At 46.4% G+C, this 18,993-nt stretch overlaps 1 pseudogene; it reads left to right on the top strand.

Annotated features, from left to right (window-relative positions):
- The window catches only part of LOC142922662 (exosome complex exonuclease RRP44-like), a 34,975-nt pseudogene extending 16,444 nt beyond the window's left edge, over positions 1 to 18,531 (top strand).
- The last annotated feature ends 462 nt before the right edge of the window (positions 18,532 to 18,993 follow it).

Here is an 18,993-nt window from a genome sequence, read left to right as displayed (position 1 = left end):
AAGAACAGCATCCCCACCGTCAAACATGGAGGTGGAAACATTATGCTTTGGGGGTGTTTTTCTGCCAAGGGGACAGGACAACTTCACCGCATCAAAAGGACGATGGACGGGGCCATGTACCATCAAATCTTGGGTGAGAACCTCCTTCCCTCAGCCAGGGCATTGAAAATGGGTCGTGGATGGTTATTCCAGCATGACGACCCAAAACACACGGCCAAGGCAACAAGGGAGTGGCTCAAGAAGAAGCACATTAAGGTCCTGGAGTGGCCTAGCCAGTCTCCAGACCTTAATCCATTTGGAAAATCTGTGGAGGGAGCTGAAGGTTCGAGTTGCCAAACGTCAGCCTCGAAACTTTAATGACTTGGAGAAGATCTGCAAAGAAGAGTGGGACAAAATCCCTCCTGAGATGTGTGCAAACCTGGTGGTCCAACTACAAAAAACGTCTGACCTCTGTGATTGCCAACAAGGCTTTTGCCACCAAGTACTAAGTCATGTTTTGCAGAGGGGTCAAATACTTATTTCCCTGATTAAAATGCAACTCAATTTATAACATTTTTAACATGCGTTTTTCACTGTTCAAATAAACCTACCATTCAAATTATAGACTGATCATTTCTTCGTCAGTGGGCAAACGTACAAAATCAGCAGGGGATCAAATACTTTTTTCCCTCACTGTATGTGAGGAGTCTGTGGGTCGCAACATCACGTACGGCTGGAAGTAGGACATTCCAGACTAAGAGGGTTCATGATGGCAATGTCAACGACACTGAACCAGCCAGCACAACTCACTGCCAATAACACATATCACATAATTGACTCTTAAGCAATTGTTCAATCAATTAATTTAATCACTACAATTAAAACCAAAGAATCTCCCAGAACAAACACTTCGCACTCTCCTCCGTCAGCCACCTGCATCGACAATAAAAACGCATTAGTCCAGCAGTGGATAAAACCTGGCGTGGGAGGTATGGGGGGCGGCTTACACTTGCGGTGGACAGCAGGGGGGTGTCTGGATGCAGTAGCCATCGCAGATCAAGCGGTAGTACTTGTCATCGACTGCCATGCGCCAGGGTAATGGGCCTCTCCTGCACCCACACACATCACACATCCAGCGGCACGCACGTCACACCGAGGAGCATGCACGTCACACACCGAGCAGGTTGCACAAGTCTCCTTTATCAAGACAAACGTGGAGCAGATTACAACTACAACTCTTCTACGCCTGTCACAATGCCCCCCTTTCCCCCCCTCCCCAGTTTATGGGGTGGCGCGGGCCTCACTCCCCCCTTCGCGTCAGCCCCTACTAATAAATGGTCCGGTTGCATTGTGAATGCACCACTCGAATGACGTGCAGTCCCGTGGCGCACTGTAACGGGCTCGTGATTTACTCACTAAAATTCAATGTAAAAAAATAAAAACGATCCCAAGACATTATTTAAAATAAAGGATGGCCATCGTGTGTCAGCATCACAGGCGAAAATTGGCATGTAAAAAAACTTCAATGGGAATCACTCAATTGGGATTGCTCGCAGCAAACAGCACTTGACCTGCTTGCAGGTTAGGTGCTGAATAACCGTGTGTCACACAGAGAACAGTTGCCACTGAGGGTGCCCTTTTCAAATGCTTGAGATGATATGTGATTATCGGGTGTTATTATTATTATATAACATGCTATAAACCATACCATTGACCGTCGTGCGAAAGGTATTAAGAGGCAGTGCCAGTGAATGGACTGCGGTCTGAAAGTCACCATAAAATACAATCAATTAAGAACCGAAATGGTTTATAACATCTTTCCAATGGTTACTAAGCCAGAATCCATCTTCTCGGTTGAAATTGTCTCTGTGTTTGTATATGTGGATGGCCTCATGAACGAATCTCTCATGGTAGCCGGATGGCTTGCAGAGAACGTCCGTCTTAGAGAAGTCAATGTCATGTGAGCCCACTGAATTATAACAGTGATCTGCCACGGCTGAGGTGTTCGTCCTACCATGTTTCAAGTCTGCTTTATGTTCACGGATGCGGTCCGAGATATGTCGTTTGTTTTCTCCAATGTAACTGCTACCACAGAGGCAACTTAGTTTGTAGACGCCCGGGTACTGTATGTCTGGAACCACATCTTTTACAGACGGAACCAGATCACGGATTTTATGTACTGTGTTGAATCGGACCTGGATCTAGTGTTTATTCAGGATTTTGGAGATCTTTTTTGTGACCCCCGCAATGTAGGGTAAGGTGATGGTTTTGAATGGCTCCTCAAGAGGATTCTTCTTCATGGCTGGAGTGATGGCTTTGCGGATTGTGTAGTCGGAGTAACCATTAGCCTTGAGAGCTTGGTGTACGTGCTTGAGTTCACTGGCAATGTGTTCCTGGTCGGAAATGCATTGGGCACAATGGTATAGAGTCTTGATGAGGGAGTTCTTCTGGGATGGATGGTGGTGGGAATCCGGTTTTAAGTAAGCATCCGTATGGGTAGCTTTCCTGTAGACAGAGTGGCTCATTGAACCATCAGGTCTCCTTTTAATAAGGACATACACAAAAGGTAGCTTGCCATCTTTTTCGACTTCCATGGTAAATCTGATGGCTGGGTGTATGGAATTGATGTGGTCGAGGAATTGGTCTAGAGCAGGCCGGCCATGTGGCCAGATGATAAAAGTGTCATCCACGTACCTCTTCCATAACGTCGGGCGTAGAGTGGCAGTCTGGATGGCATCAGTTTCAAATTTCTCCATGAAAACGTTGGCCCCCGTGGTGCCTCACCACAAACGTGGGGCCCGGTCAGCCGCGTCGACTGTCGTGATCGCGTACAGGTGGTGAAACTGCCACACATGAACCATGATACCTTGCTGATCTCGTGTCAAGGAGAATAAACCAGCAGCCCGTCGTTAGCAATGGGAATGATCGGTAAGGGAACACATTGGTCTCTACAGAGGCACTCCACTATTATACACCACTACTATACAGTAAACATTGGGCTCTATGGAGGCCTATCGTTAAGGGATTACCCGTGAACATGGGGTGGTCGTTAAGAGGGGTTCTATTGTATATAACAAGTTTAAATATTTAATAAGTTAATAGAGAGTACTCAACTGAGATGGCGGAGGAGTTTGCTAAACTCACAATACAAAGGCCACTGTCCCAGCCTCTGTGGTTGGACCATCTCTAGCTCCACCCACCTACCTTGATGCACCTATCTCAGGCCTATATTAGACCTTGTCTCAGCAACTTTCTCTCTCACCTGACCTGAAGACGATTGCTTGTGTTGCGATCGAAACGTCGTGATATTTTTATTATTTTTTATCTACGTGGCTTTACCAAAGGACCCATAGAATATAATCATAAACAGGTTACGTCCTCTACATGGACCCCCCCCCCCCTCATTATTAATCATGAGCAGGTGACGTCCTCCAAATGGACACCCCCCTCCATTGATAATAATTAGCGGGTGACATCACTCCACATGGGGGGGGGGGGGGGGGGCGAGGTGCCTCCTCTCCCCTCCTAAGCGTCAACTTATCAACTCACTACAAAGGCAGAACCCTCACGTAACGCGATCTCCATAACGCTATTGAGACATCTAAGTAAAAAGAACGTCATGATGAACAAGGGATTATAACCTTTAAAGGAAATAGGTCTGTCACCGCGGCCTTACAAATTGCACACAAATGGATGCAATGAATATCACTTTGCGGTCTGCTTTGCGCTTGCAAGTTTCAGATTTACTGCAATACACCCATGCTTGGACGGGCAAAAGGCTAGTAAACAAATAATCCCCTCGCCCGCTCCCCACCACAATATCACACAATGATATAGTACTTCCTTGTACAGTATACCCAATAAAGATCAAATCTAATCCCCATGATAGGTAAATTGATATACATAGAGCTTGCCGGCGATAGGTCTAAACCACGAACTATGAACTCGTGATATTCAAGGGTCTCCCGTATTTGGAATTTGCATGTTCTCCCCATGGTCACGTTGAGATAATGACTATGAATTTTCACATAAGCCACCTCGTTGAGCAATCATATGTGGCCAGGCTGCTTCTGGAAAAGAGCTATATATCTCAGTGGGCCTTACCTGGTCAAATAAAAATAGGTTGCTTACAGGAGTTGAATGGATTGCCACATCACAGGGATGTGAGGAATCGCAGCATGGAGAGGGCTTCATCCAGCAGTGGATTGAGTGTTCTTGTTGAAACGTGTGTATTTAATATTTCTCTGATGTTCTTTTAGTCTCGTGCTGATCATTCGTCCTGTTTGCCCAACATAACATTTGCCACAAGTGCAGTTAATCCTGTACAAACCTTCTGTTGATAGCTTAGGTAATACATATTTTATACCAGAAGTCGAGTTCAAGAAACATAAGTACGTTTTTATTTCAACTGAAATGTATATATACATATATAAATATACATGTCCATACAACCACGTCTCAATGTCTATGTCTGGGAGAACATGCTAGTTTCTCCCTCTGTGGAGTCTCCACCACTTCTCTTTCTTCTTGTTTCCCAGCTCCTCGTCTTGGTGCTCCTTCCCTCTGTCTCCTCCACGTTCATTCTCCTCTTCATCTTTCTCCAGCTGCCGTGTGCAGCACATGAAGCTCCAAATTGCCCAACGCCAGAAACTGTTCTTTCTCTCTCCCTTAGTAGATGGGATGTGCTTAATCTCTTTCTTCTCTTCCTGAACACTCTCTGCCCTCCAAGATTGCTCACATCTTCCTTCCTCATTCACCACTTCCTGCTTTGTATCATCTTCAATCGTGTCGACCTCCTTCAGCTCTACCTCATTTGCCTCTAACTCAATAGCTCCTACTTCTTTTGCGTCTACCTCTATTGCCTCTACATCATTCGCCTCTACCAAAATCGCCTCACTCTCCTCCACCTCAAAATCCCCTACCTCCACTTCTACCTCAATCACCTCTATGTCATTCGCCTCTAACTCATTCGGCTCTACCTCCATAACCACCTCCTGCTTGGCCTCTCCCTCAATCTCCTCTACCTCTTTTGCCACTTCCAGGATGGCATCTACTTCATATGCCTCGACCTCATTTGCCCCTTCCTGCTTTATTTCCTCCACCACGTTCTCAACTTTTTTTGCCATTTCCTGTTTGGCCTTTAGCTCATTCGTGTCTACCTCATTGATCAAGACCTGCATGGCCTTTTCTTCGATCGTGTCGACCTGAATTGCCTCGACCTGTTTCACCAATTCCCGCTTTGTATCTCTCTCAATCCCTTCTACGACATTGGCAACAACCTCTTTCACCACTTCCTGCTTGGCCACTGCATCTACCTCAATCACCGCTACCTCTACCTCACTCGCCACTTCCTTCTTGGGCTCTACATCATTCCCCTCTCCCTCAATCTCGTTTTCCTTCATCTCTTCTACTTCCCGAAATTTCATCTCAGTCCTTCGTAGCTTCCTATTCCTACGTTTCCTCTGAACACCATCCTCTCCTTCTTTCTTTGTCTCCACAACATTATCAACTTTCTTAGCCACTTCCTGTTTGGCTATTCCCTCATTCACATCTACCTCACTTGCCTCTACCTCTTTCCCTAAGTCCTCCTTGGCATCTCTCTCAATCCCTTCTACGACAATGGCCACTACCTCTTTCACAAATTCCTGTGTGGCCACTGCATCTACCTCAATCACCGCTATCTCTACCTCATTTGCCTCTACCTCACTCGCCACTTCCTTCTTGGGTTCTCCATCATTCCCCTCTCTCTCAATCTCGTTTTCCTTCATCTCTTCTACTTCCCGAACTTTCATCTCAATCCTTCGTAGCTTCCTATTCCTACGTTTCCTCTGAACACAATCCTCTCCCTCTTTCTTTGTCTCCACAATATTCTCAACTTTCTCCGCCACTTCCTGTTTGGCCATTCCCTCATTCCGATCGACCTCATTTGGCTCTACCTCTTCTGCTAATACCTGTTTTGCATCTCTCTCAATCCCCTCTATGACATTGGCTGCTATATCTTTCACCACTTCCTGCTTGGCCACTGCTTCTACCTCAATCACCGCTACCTCTGCCTCATTCGCTAATTCCCGCTTGTCATCTCCTTCTAATACCTCTACCTTATTCAACTCTACCTCATTCATCACATCCTCCAAAGCCACTGCCTCAATCATCTCTACCTCAATCGTCCCAACCTCCACCACTTCCTGCATGGGCTCTCCCTCACTCCCCTCTCTCTCAGCCACATCTTCTTTCACTGTCTCCAGAACTTTCTCCTTGTTCTTGTGTTTATTCCTATTCCTACGTTTCCTCTGAACACCATCCTCTCCCTCTTTCTTTGTCTCCACAACATTATCAACTTTCTTAGCCACTTCCTGTTTGGCTATTCCCTTATTCCCATTTACCTCACTTGCCTCTACCTCTTTCCCTAAGTTCTCCTTGGCATCTCTCTCAATCATTTCTACGACATTGGCCACTACCTCTTTCACAAATTCCTGTGTGGCCACTGCATCTACCTCAATCACCGCTACCTCTACCTCATTTGCCTCTACCTCACTCGCCACTTCCTTCTTGGGTTCTCCATCATTCCCCTCTCTCTCAATCTCGTTTTCCTTCATCTCTTCTACTTCCCGAACTTTCATCTCAATCCTTCGTAGCTTCCTATTCCTACGTTTCCTCTGAACACAATCCTCTCCCTCTTTCTTTGTCTCCACAATATTCTCAACTTTCTCCGCCACTTCCTGTTTGGCCATTCCCTCATTCTGATCGACCTCATTTGGCTCTCCCTCTTCTGCTAATACCTGTTTTGCATCTCTCTCAATCCCCTCTATGACATTGGCTGCTATATCTTTCACCACTTCCTGCTTGGCCACTGCTTCTACCTCAATCATCACTACCTCTGCCTCATTCGCTAATTCCCGCTTGTCATCTCCTTCTAATACCTCTACCTTATTCAACTCTACCTCATTCATCACATCCTCCAAAGCCACTGCCTCAATCATCTCTACCTCAATCGTCCCAACCTCCACCACTTCCTGCATGGGCTCTCCCTCACTCCCCTCTCTCTCAGCCACCTCTTCTTTCACTGTCTCCAGAACTTTCTTCTTGTTCTTGTGTTTATTCCTATTCCTACGTTTCCTCTGAACACCATCCTCTCCCTCTTTCTTTGTCTCCACAACATTATCAACTTTCTTAGCCACTTCCTGTTTGGCTATTCCCTCATTCCCATTTACCTCACTTGCCTCTACCTCTTTCCCTAAGTTCTCCTTGGCATCTCTCTCAATCACTTCTACGACATTGGACACTACCTCTTTCACAAATTCCTGTGTGGCCACTGCATCTACCTCAATCACCGCTACCTCTACCTCACTCGCCACTTCCTTCTTGGGCTCTCCATCATTCCCCTCTCCCTCAATCTCGTTTTCCTTCATCTCTTCTACTTCCCGCACTTTCATCTCAGTCCTTCGTAGCTTCCTATTCCTACGTTTCCTCTGAACACCATCCTCTCCCTCTTTCTTTGTCTCCACAACATTATCAACTTTCTTAGCCACTTCCTGTTTGGCTATTCCCTCATTCCCATCTACCTCACTTGCCTCTACCTCTTTCCCTAAGTCCTCCTTGGCATCTCTCTCAATCCCTTCTATGACATTGGCCACTACCTCTTTCACAAATTCCTGTGTGGCCACTGCATCTACCTCAATCACCGCTACCTCTACCTCATTTGCCTCTACCTCACTCACCACTTCCTTCTTGGGTTCTCCATCATTCCCCTCTCTCTCAATCTCGTTTTCCTTCATCTCTTCTACTTCCCGAACTTTCATCTCAATCCTTCGTAGCTTCCTATTCCTACGTTTCCTCTGAACACAATCCTCTCCCTCTTTCTTTGTCTCCACAATATTCTCAACTTTCTCCGCCACTTCCTGTTTGGCCATTCCCTCATTCCGATCGACCTCATTTGGCTCTACCTCTTCTGCTAATACCTGTTTTGCATCTCTCTCAATCCCCTCTATGACATTGTCTGCTATATCTTTTACCACTTCCTGCTTGGCCACTGCTTCTACCTCAATCCCCGCTACCTCTGCCTCATTCGCTAATTCCCGCTTGCCATCTCCTTCTAATACCTCTACCTTATTCAACTCTACCTCATTCATCACATCCTCCAAAGCCACTGCCTCAATCATCTCTACCTCAATCGTCTCAACCTCCACCACTTCCTGCATGGGCTCTCCCTCACTCCCCTCTCTCTCAGCCACCTCTTCTTTCACTGTCTCCAGAACTTTCTTCTTGTTCTTGTGTTTCTTCCTATTCCTACGTTTCCTCTGAACACCATCCTCTCCCTCTTTCTTTGTCTCCACAACATTATCAACTTTCTTAGCCACTTCCTGTTTGGCTATTCCCTCATTCCCATTTACCTCACTTGCCTCTACCTCTTTCCCTAAGTTCTCCTTGGCATCTCTCTCAATCCCTTCTACGACATTGGCCACTACCTCTTTCACAAATTCCTGTGTGGCCACTGCATCTACCTCAATCACTGCTACCTCTACCTCACTCGCCACTTCCTTCTTGGGCTCTCCATCATTCCCCTCTCCCTCAATCTCGTTTACCTTCATCTCTTCTACGTCCCGAACTTTCATCTCAGTCCTTCGTAGCTTCCCATTCCTATGTTTCCTCTTAACACAATCCTGTCCCTCTTTCTTTGTCTCCACAACATTCTCAACTTTCTCCGCCACTTCCTGTTTGGCCATTCCCTCATTCCGATCGACCTCATTTGGCTCTACCTCTTCTGCTAATACCTGTTTTGCATCTCTCTCAATCCCCTCTATGACATTGGCTGCTATATCTTTCACCACTTCCTGCTTGGCCACTGCTTCTACCTCAATCACCGCTACTTCTGCCTCATTCGCTAATTCCCGCTTGCCATCTCCTTCTAACACCTCTACCTTATTCAACTCTACCTCATTCATCACATCCTCCAAAGCCACTGCCTCAATCATCTCTACCTCAATCGTCCCAACCTCCACCACTTCCTGCATGGGCTTTCCCTCACTCCCCTCTCTCTTAGCCACCTCTTCTTTCACTGTCTCCTCCAGAACTTTCTTCTTGTTCTTATGTTTCTTCCTATTCCCACGTTTTCTCTTCATACCATTTCTCTCCCCCACTTTCTCCATCTCTTCAATCTCGTTCTCAACCTTGTTGCTATTCTGACATGTCTGCTTCACATCCTTATTATTGGTGCTGACTCCTGCCTGCTGCTGCTCTTCTGCCTTTTGCTGCTGCTGCTGCTGGTGGTGGATGATGAAGCTCTTCAGCTCGGTGCTGTTCTGGAATTGCAGCAGCTCCCGCTGATATTTGGCCTGCTGCTGTGCACAATGATCCAGCAGGATCATCTCAAGCTCCAGAATCTGGCGCTTAGCTTCTAGTCTTGTGTCAACGAGGAACCTCTTTCGCTGCCCCTTCGAGCGACGGTCTGGGGAGTCACATGGGGAGGAGAGAGCAGCACCACAATTGATTCGTTAATGGGTATTTGAGTATTTCCTGTATGATAATAGGTTTTTCCCGTTTTTACTGGCAACAAAACAGGTGTTAAGATGTTAAAACACCAAACTGAAACCTTTTACAAGGAATCATGTCTGCATTAACCATGATGCTTGTGGTCAGAATGCAAACAAAAAACATACTCTGATAATATATGCATTGTCCTTGAAACTGATTGGTCCACACCAGGGACAGCTTTCTTTTGAGCCTCGTCTCAAACGGTGTTAGACCAGAGGACGCCAAAAGGCGTATTTCCTGTATGTTATTTTGGTAAAGAAACTTGGCACCATTGACAGGAATCTAACTTAACTTGAGACCGATGTAACAATGATAACACTGTAGGGAGGTCTGGAGGTTGACTCATGTGCCGGAGACACCTCCTCCTCCAAATAACTTCATTAGGATTATGGGCTGGTTGGGGAGGCCATATTAAGTTTGCGAGGTCTGGAAACTCCACGGCAAACATAGATAAACTTCCGTTATCTCAGAAAAAGTAAGATGGATTGATGGGCAAGCTGTGGAGGTCTGGCTAAATTTATAAGATGTCCATTGTTTCACAAGAGAGAACATGAATTGGATAAGAAATACACTATTAATTCTTATACACTGGTCCATTCATACAATTAGTATATTAGTGGGCTACGTTAGAGAAGATAAAGGGAGGAGAGGAGAAGAGGAGGGCCGGGGTGCCCGGAGCCCAGAGATTGCCCAGAGGGGCCAGAGAGCCAGGGGCAACCCTGATGTTTCTGTTGGCTGGATAGCATGTGCTCCCGTGCATGTGAGGTTGCTCTCAACAGAAGTCATTCCTTGCACGAGAATGGCTGAAACGCTGAGAAACCACTCTGAGGTATAGTGGTTAAGCAGTGGAGACGGTATAGTGGTAAAACAGTGGAGATTTTAAAAGCAAAGTTTAAGATTTGCATTTGTCAATTTATATTGAGCCGATACATATGGCAAGTGAAATTAAGAAGACTTAAAGTGAGTTTTGCAGAAAGAGAGGATACATGTGTGTCTCTTGGAGAAGGAAAGGCATTGCTCAAAACTGTGCTGCAAGGTCACGTGCCATGAATCACATGAGTTTAGAAAAAACGTGACTGTAAACCAACAAGCCTGTGAATAATTATCATGGTGAAGACACCTCTATACGTTGGATACTGAAGGAAATCCATCGTGCTACACATCGTCAAAGCCTGACAACACCTGACATTCGAGAAAGAAGTACAATTGCATCGTTCTACACATCGTCAATACCCCACCACATCTGGAGAGTCACCAGCTGCATCAAGCACCTGACTGTTGTATTGTTCGAAAGACACTGTGTGTAACGACTTTACATCCGCCGGCACTGCGGGTTTCTAAACGCCTGCCATGTCACCTTCTCAACACTAGCGTCTGAGACCGTCTGATACAGACTGAAAGCTGATTTCCTTTGTTGCACTGTTTGTCTTTTCATGAATGTCATATTGTGCACTGGGTTATGCCTTATTAACCTAAATTCTGAATTTAGCTATTCATGTATTTCTATTACAGTATCACATATTCTTTGGACCAAGTGTCAATTGCCTATTTGATGACTGGTACTCTGATTCTTTTTTTTACAAATCAGGGACTTGTTTTAATTAAAATGTGTCTGTGTGTGTGGTTGAACGGTGTGACAAATCCATGCGTTACATGTGTAGTGTTGCAGCGCCGACCTGGTCAAGGCCTATGATACAATCAGTAGGCCAGGGCTCTGGATTGTTACTCGTATTTCCGGAGTCCCTAACCCTCTGCTCACAATCATTAAGGACCTTCACGATGGTGGGCAGGCCCGGATAAAGTTGCGTGCCCGGGAGTCAGAGCAATTTCCTGTTTACAGTGGGGTGCGACAGGGATCTACTCTGGCTGACACATTATTTAGCATCATCTTCGACCACATAGTTCGAGAAGTTTTTTTATGGCTGTACCGGTGGATTTTTTAATATTTGCTACAGATACAATGGGAGGCTGATTGATGCCTGGGTGAGGTCAAGGGATGGCTCCCTACTGGTCAACCATGTTATGTACACTGATCATTTGGAAGTTGATGCTCACACTGAAAAATAGTTGGAGGTTCTGCTGCTAAGCCTGGAGCGTGTGACAAAGAGGTGGTGCCTTACCATCAGCCCCACCAAAACTAAGCACCCGCCTGAGTATTTTGTGTAATTTAATACTCCGCCCCCTCAACTACTCTTGAGTGATGGGGTAATTGTAGAGAGAAGTTTACGTACCTGGATTCATCAGCTTCGTAACACTTTGGGGTATCTACCTGGTCTGTCACTCGACACAAAACGCTGGGTCTTCTTGGCCAATGATAGAATAAATGAAAAATCTGAACCAGCTTTACACTTTCAGACTGGCCTGCCTACGATCCACCCTGGGTTTAACTAGGCTGGAATGTGTGAACAGCTCACAGTGAGCTCCACTGGTGGGCAGGGCTGCATTGCCTGGGTCATGTAGCCTGCTTGCTCAGCCACCGCATCCCCAAGCAGCCTCTGTTTTTCCAGATAGAGGGGGCTAAATGGGCGTGGCACGGCCTGGAGAAGAGATGGACTGATGCAGTACAGGAGGATACGGAACTAAGTGGACTTGCCAAAGACTGGTACCACTGGTGTCAAGATCTGCCTCTATGGTGGAAGCTCGTGAAGGATGCTTATGGGAAGTTGGTGGCAGTTGCCCTCAAGCAAAAAAGGAGGGTGAGAGGAGCGACGCTCACAACAACAGAGGGTGCACTGGATGACTAAAACGCAGCAAGTTGGCACAGTAGGATGCAAAGGTGGTGCGTCTGCCAGTCATCTCAGTCAGTCAACCCATCGCACTGGGGTCTGTCCCCTGATCTCCTGTCGGCAAGCCTTCGACACTTCAAGTGGCCTCGGAGTGCACCAGGCCTGGCACAAGCGCCATGGTGACGTCTCCGTCACTTAGTGGCGAATGAGGGCTGTTGTTGTTATCTGAGTCGGTTAGGGGCCTCCCCTAGGTCCACTCAGCCTCAAATAAGTATCTGATACGGTGTGTAAACATCGCCTCTTGGGAGACAAAGACGGACAAGTGTGGTGCTGGCAACCCACCCCTCGTGTGCGGTGCCGGCCGTCATAGGTGCTCACTAACAGCACTTGCTCCTACAGTGTTTCAAGGCTATACACAAGATTTCTGTCTTTGTTTGTGTCTATGTGCAGTGTCTGTATTCACAACCATCAGTGACTAATAAATAAAACCGGTCGTGTGCGTCCCCTACATCTACTCAAACTTAAAATAGTACCTCGTGCAACGTATAAACATCAAATGTGGGGAGACAAAGGCATCCGGATGCGGTGCTGACCACCCACCCCATCATAGGTGCTAACTCGCTAACAGCACTTGACTCAATAGTCTGTTAAGGCTATACGGGGATCTGTCTTTGTATACAGGTGCATGTGTCTGTGTGTATGTCTGTGTGTGGAATTACAGTACTCACTTCCCGTCGGCTTGCTCATCTCTCCACCCTGCAACAAAATCACAGCAGCGCACGTGAGACTCTAATCATATCACAGCTTACAACCACCACCACCATCATCATTACCGTCCTCATCATTAAACATTTCGAACAGACACACATTCACATATAGATGTTCTCTCAGATTAATGTTATCCTGATACAGCGCGCGTGTGGATGTACTCACGGAAGACATCGCCTTGAAGGCAGAACGAGAAGTCACGGATGGTCACGTTTTGTCAATAGATTTCGTTAACTGTGTTAATGAAGTGTTCAACCTCACGGATGTTTGTCAATGAGGTTTACCAAGTAATTTAACCGCGTTATCGATGTTCACTGACAACGTTGTTGAAGTGTGCTCCCGAATGCGATCTTTAAGCACACAGAGCGCGCGTCCACCTCCGTCTGTAACGATCGACCGTTGCTAGGGAAGTGACGTCACTTGTTAAGGTAACGAACCCCGGAAACCACGTGGTCCACTGTATCCTCCAGGCCTGATTAGTTACACGACTGTCAAATTTTTACTTTAAACTTTCGTAACTTGCAGGAATTCATAATTTTTGGTTCTTTCGGTAAAGTCACGTAGATAGAAAATAACATTTTAAGTTAAGGCAAAAAACCCACGAGGTTTCGGTGGCAACACAAGCGGTCTTCATCACGTGTTGCGATCGAAACGTCGTGGGTTTTTTGCTTTTATTTTAATTTATTTTTATTTTATTGTTGTTATTTTCTATCTACGTGACTTTACCTGAAAGAACCAAGAATATAGTAAGGATTGTACCCTGGTCGCCACGGATGAAGAGGCCGAGCGGGCTCGGTTCAACTGTTGCCAGGTACCTCCACCACTCAGCTCGCAGCACACACACACAGTGTCCACTATGTAAAAATCAGGCTAAACTAAACCTTTCTAGAAGTTACTAAAATAATGCTATAAAAACAATGCAACAGTGATCATAAGACATGTGATTGAAAGTTAACAATAGCGACATATATAACATATATTACTAAACCTAGCATCCTTCGCTAGCTGCTTGAGTCAATCCATAATAGCAGGAGTAACAATTATGTATGTTGATTAACTGCGAATAACCCAATCAATAACAGATATCCATTGTAATTTACATCAATACATTACCCCCCCTCCCCCCCGTATCGGATCTGCTTACAAGCGACGACGTCACATTTATCCCCCGTCTACGTCTATTAAAGACCGAAACAGGGGAAGGATTTCACCACAACTCTGGCTGTCACCTGACGAGGCGGGTTGTTGTTGTAGTTACAGGCGAAACGTCACGGTACTTGAATTGTAAATGTTGTGGGTTTACTCTCCAACACACCGATGTGCTGAATTAGTCACTAATTGGCATGTTTTGTTTACGTGACAAACTTGACTAAGATTTACGCGAGCTAACCCAAACAAACAAAAACACCCTCTAATAAGTAAATATTTGTATTAATTCCATGAATGGACCTTGGCCTGGGACTGTGGGGATTGAGAAGTTATGGATGTAGCTTCTGTTTGTGCTGCCATCAGAATGACCAACAAATAAATAAATAATACACACGGATTGGTGACTACAGTACTAGACCCCCAGTGCTTTTATATTAAAAAGTGTATGTGCTTTGTGGTTGCTTTATTGCGCGTGTGTACGTACTGTGTAACACTTGTTTGAACGCAGGTGATGGGGTTGTCCATGTTGGGTGTCATTACAGGCAAAAACAAGCAGCAGTACGAAGACCAGGACGCCGTGGCCGACCATGAGGACGGAAATTGGCCTCGCCCGGTCACAACGTACGACAGCAGTACAGGTTTCCCTCCACACATGCACACACCTACGAGTTTCCCACTACAGAGACGAAGATCTCCCATATAGCCTTAACAGACTGTTGTGGCAAGTGCTGTTCGCAAGCACCAATGAAGGTCGGCATGGTATACCAGGGGGTAGGTGGCCAACACCAAACTCGGCCGCCTTTGTCTCCCAAGTGGTGACGTATTACACACACCGCTCCAGGTATTCATTTGAGGTTGAATCGACCCAGGACCAGTTCAGATAAATAATCGTTATTGGTGTTGGCCATGAGCGGGACTCCAACTCGCATGTTTGCGGGGTTCGGAGCGTGGCGTACTATCCACTGCATCACTGCTACCCTCACATAACGCACACAGAAACAGCACACAGGGACCCACACGCATGGACACACAGGGGCCTGCTCAACATTGAAATGTGCAGCCCTTGTGTGGCGGCCTGCGTTGAATTTTGGCGTTCATCTCGTCACCCATACAAAAGGTCTCGACACAATCAATGGCAGTCCCCCTTGCCCTGCCTGGCACGCACATCGGGCCAGTCACCCCACGCACAGCGCACACAACGTGCGCGTCGCGTATGCCAAATCAAGAGTCGTCCCCGAGTGTCCGGCAAATTGGACCGACTATCCCGGGCCCCGCGCTTCGGGGGAGGCCCCACGTGTAGACATCAGTGTCACATGTAATGCTTCCGGTTTAGTTTGAAGGCATCGGGGGGGGCCCCACGCACCCCCTATGGACGGCCCTGGTCAAAGCACACGGCAGCGCGGAGCACGCGCGTCACGTGCACGGGCCACGTGCGTCACGGGTACGTGACATCTACAAGGCAAGCACCTGCATCGCGTGGTCATCACTTGTAAGGCATGCCCTTTGTGCATGGGACGTGCGTAGTGTGTGCAACACGTGGCACATGTATGTCACACATGCGCATCGCAACGTGATGTCATGTGTACGTGGACATTTGAATCGCATGTAGCTGTCTGGTGGGCAGGACGGATCTACGCGTGGGCAAGTAAGGGGGTGGCTGAGTAAGACTGATACGGAGACACGTCAAGCCACACACTCACCACACACTCACCGGCACACTCACACACACCACATTCACCGCACACTCACTTTCCGGCACACTGACTGCACATTCACACACTCACTGGACCCTCACTGCACACTCACCACGCACTCACCGGCACACTTACTGCACATTCACACACACTCACCGCACACTCACTTACCAACACTCTGACTGCACACTCACACACACCGCACTCACACCGCATTCACACACACTCACACAAACTCACACCGCACTCATTCACTCACACACACTCACACACGCACTCACACAAATTTACACACACCGCACACTCACACACAATCACACTCACCGGCACACTCGTGTGCAAGCACACTAGTGAGCTTCCACAAAATGTGCTGCACATTAGTGAGGCCACACACCAGCAGGTTTAGACATCAGTGAGCTTACACACTAGTGTGCACACACACAGTCGTAAGCTTACAGATTAGATAGCGTACACACCAGCTCACCGGTGAGGTGAGCTACACACTGGTGAGTTAACACACCCACCTGTTTACGTGCGCAAAGCTCTTAACCCTAAACCTAACATATCCCAAATGTCATGGCTAAAGTTATTTTACACACGCACGTGCATACACACGCACGTGCATACACGCATGCGCTTATGAAGGCACGCATGCACACATACGTGCACACAATCACACATGCACGCACATGTTTAAACATATACAATTCCATGGCGTTGGACTTGAGACTCCCAGAAGTGGAATCAGGACTCCTGAGTGTGCGATATAGCTCAGTGGGCCTTTCTTGGTAAAATTGAAATAATTAGTTTAGTTTCAGGATGTAGGGTTCTGAAGATATTTCATCTTTCAGTCCTTTCTGACCGTTTGAGTGTGGGTGAGTGAGTGACAACTACTTATGCATTTTTTTTATTACAAATACAAGCATTTCCAGCTATTGACATGAAATGTATTAACTCTGGAAGATGATGGTGATACAGGTGGTGGGTAGCGGTAGTGTAGCGTTTAGCACGCTGCACTACGAACCCGGCGACCAGAGTTAAATTCTCGCTCATGCCCAACGCTGGTAACGACTCTCTGAACCGGTCATGGACCTCCCCTAGGTCGACTCAGCCTCAAATGAGTACCTGGTGTGGTGTAAACATCACTACTGGGGAGACAAAGGCGGCCGGGCGTGGTGTTGGCCACCCACCCCTCGTGTGCCATGCTGACCTTCACAGGTACTCGCTAACAGCACTTGCCCCAACAGTCTATTCGGGCTATACAGGGAGTCTTTGCTTTGGTGGTGATGATACAGATGGTGATTTATTATACAGATGGTTAGGATGATGATAATGATACATTTGGTGATGATGGTGGTGATGATGGGACTGTAAGAGTCGTCCTTGAAGATATTTACTGTGTAATATTAAGACACACTAATATAAAATGTAATCATTAAAGCACAATATATAACATTTGTAATTTCTGTTGAAAGCATGTGCTTATAATTGTGACGTGTATTTGTACGTGGTTGTGCATGAATGCACGTGTTTTTTATTTTCTGTATTAGGTGCTTGACGACAGCACTTGGCCCAACAGTCTATATTGGTTGTACAGGAAATCTTTGTGTTTTGATTCATGAATGTTCCATTCACGAAATTTAGTGAAAACGAAATTGACAAATTAAGGATACTTTTCGACTTACGAAATAGGATTTCAGCGGAAACAATATATCACATGGCACGCACCATGAGATCATCAAGCAAAAAGCTGTCATCCATCCACGGCAGTGTCACGGTATCCCCATAGTGCAAAAGTAACGCCTCGTCACCTCTCCAGTCATTCCAACATGCAGATCTTTTGGTGAGTTCCTTGAAGATGTTAATTATTTTTGTTTTAAATTGATTATTATTCAACCGTTGTAATATTTGTTCTTTATTATTTTTTGCATTGTGAAATGTTGGTGTTTATTTTGGGTTTATAGTAGAAATGACTGTCTGAAACACATCGCAAGTTTTTCGTATTCAATTAATGGGAAAAGCCATTCCGATTTACGATATTTTGTTTCACGTGCGTTTTTCGAAGAACGCATCCCTTTCGTAAGTAGAGGCATACATGTACAGGAATCCATTGCCAACCGCTAATTTACCAACCACGAGATTTTAGTAAACACGGATTGACTACTGGACACCTGTTTACTAACCACGAGCATCTCGCTTTGAGTATTCGCGAGTCGCGCCGAGTCGTGAAATCAAAACAACACGATGTACCTTATGGGGGGGGGGGGGGGTTCTTGTATTTGTTCTTGTATTTGTACGAGCTGTTGTTTGTTTATGTTACAGATGTTTATGGGGAGCGTTAGTGCAGCGGGTTAGCGAGCTGTACTATGAATCCATTAATCCTGGTATAATTCCTGCTCATGGCCAACACCAGTGGCAATTATCTGAACCATTCCTGGACCTACCCTTGGCCTCAAATGAGTACTTGGTGCATTGTGAAAACATCAGCACTGGGAGAGACAAACCCCATATGCTGTGCTGGCCTGCATAAGTGTTCATAACGGCACTTACCCAACAGTCTGTTACATGGGGGGATCTTAGTCTTGGCGTGTAAGTGAGAGTTTGTGGACTTTGCATGTTCTTCCCCTGTTGTGCACGCGTTTTCTCAGGGTTCTCAGCTTTCAAAAAAGAGCAACCAATACTAACAGTGAGATTTTACTTGCAAATTACTTAAACAGGGATTACACACCGTGGCAACATCGCCCCCTTCTGTGAAAGCTGGACAGGACCCTCCTGCAAAAGAGTGAGACTTCCCTGAATAAACAAGTGTAGCACGGTAATCTTTGAAATAATAAAATAACTATTCACCCAATAAACATCTGAATGGTTCAGAGGACAACTGGGTGAAAGTGTTGTGGTCAGATGAGACCAAAATGGAGCTCTTTGGCATCAACTCAACTCGCCGTGTTTGGAGGAGGAGGAATGCTGCCTATGACCCCAAGAACACCATCCCCACCGTCAAGCATGGAGGTGGAAACATTATGCTTTGGGGGTGTTTTTCTGCTAAGGGGACAGGACAACTTCACCGCATCAAAGGGACGATGGACGGGGCCATGTACCGTCAAATCTTGGGTGAGAACCTCCTTCCCTTAGCCAGGGCATTGAAA

Source organism: Petromyzon marinus, unplaced genomic scaffold, assembly GCF_048934315.1.
Source record: "Petromyzon marinus isolate PM22_M1 ecotype Great Lakes invasive population unplaced genomic scaffold, UKy_Petmar_22M1.pri1.0 PM_Scaffold_137, whole genome shotgun sequence".
NCBI classification, from domain to species: domain Eukaryota; kingdom Metazoa; phylum Chordata; class Hyperoartia; order Petromyzontiformes; family Petromyzontidae; genus Petromyzon; species Petromyzon marinus.
Note: the sequence above shows the minus strand (reverse complement) of the source record. Positions and strands in the feature narration are given on the sequence as shown.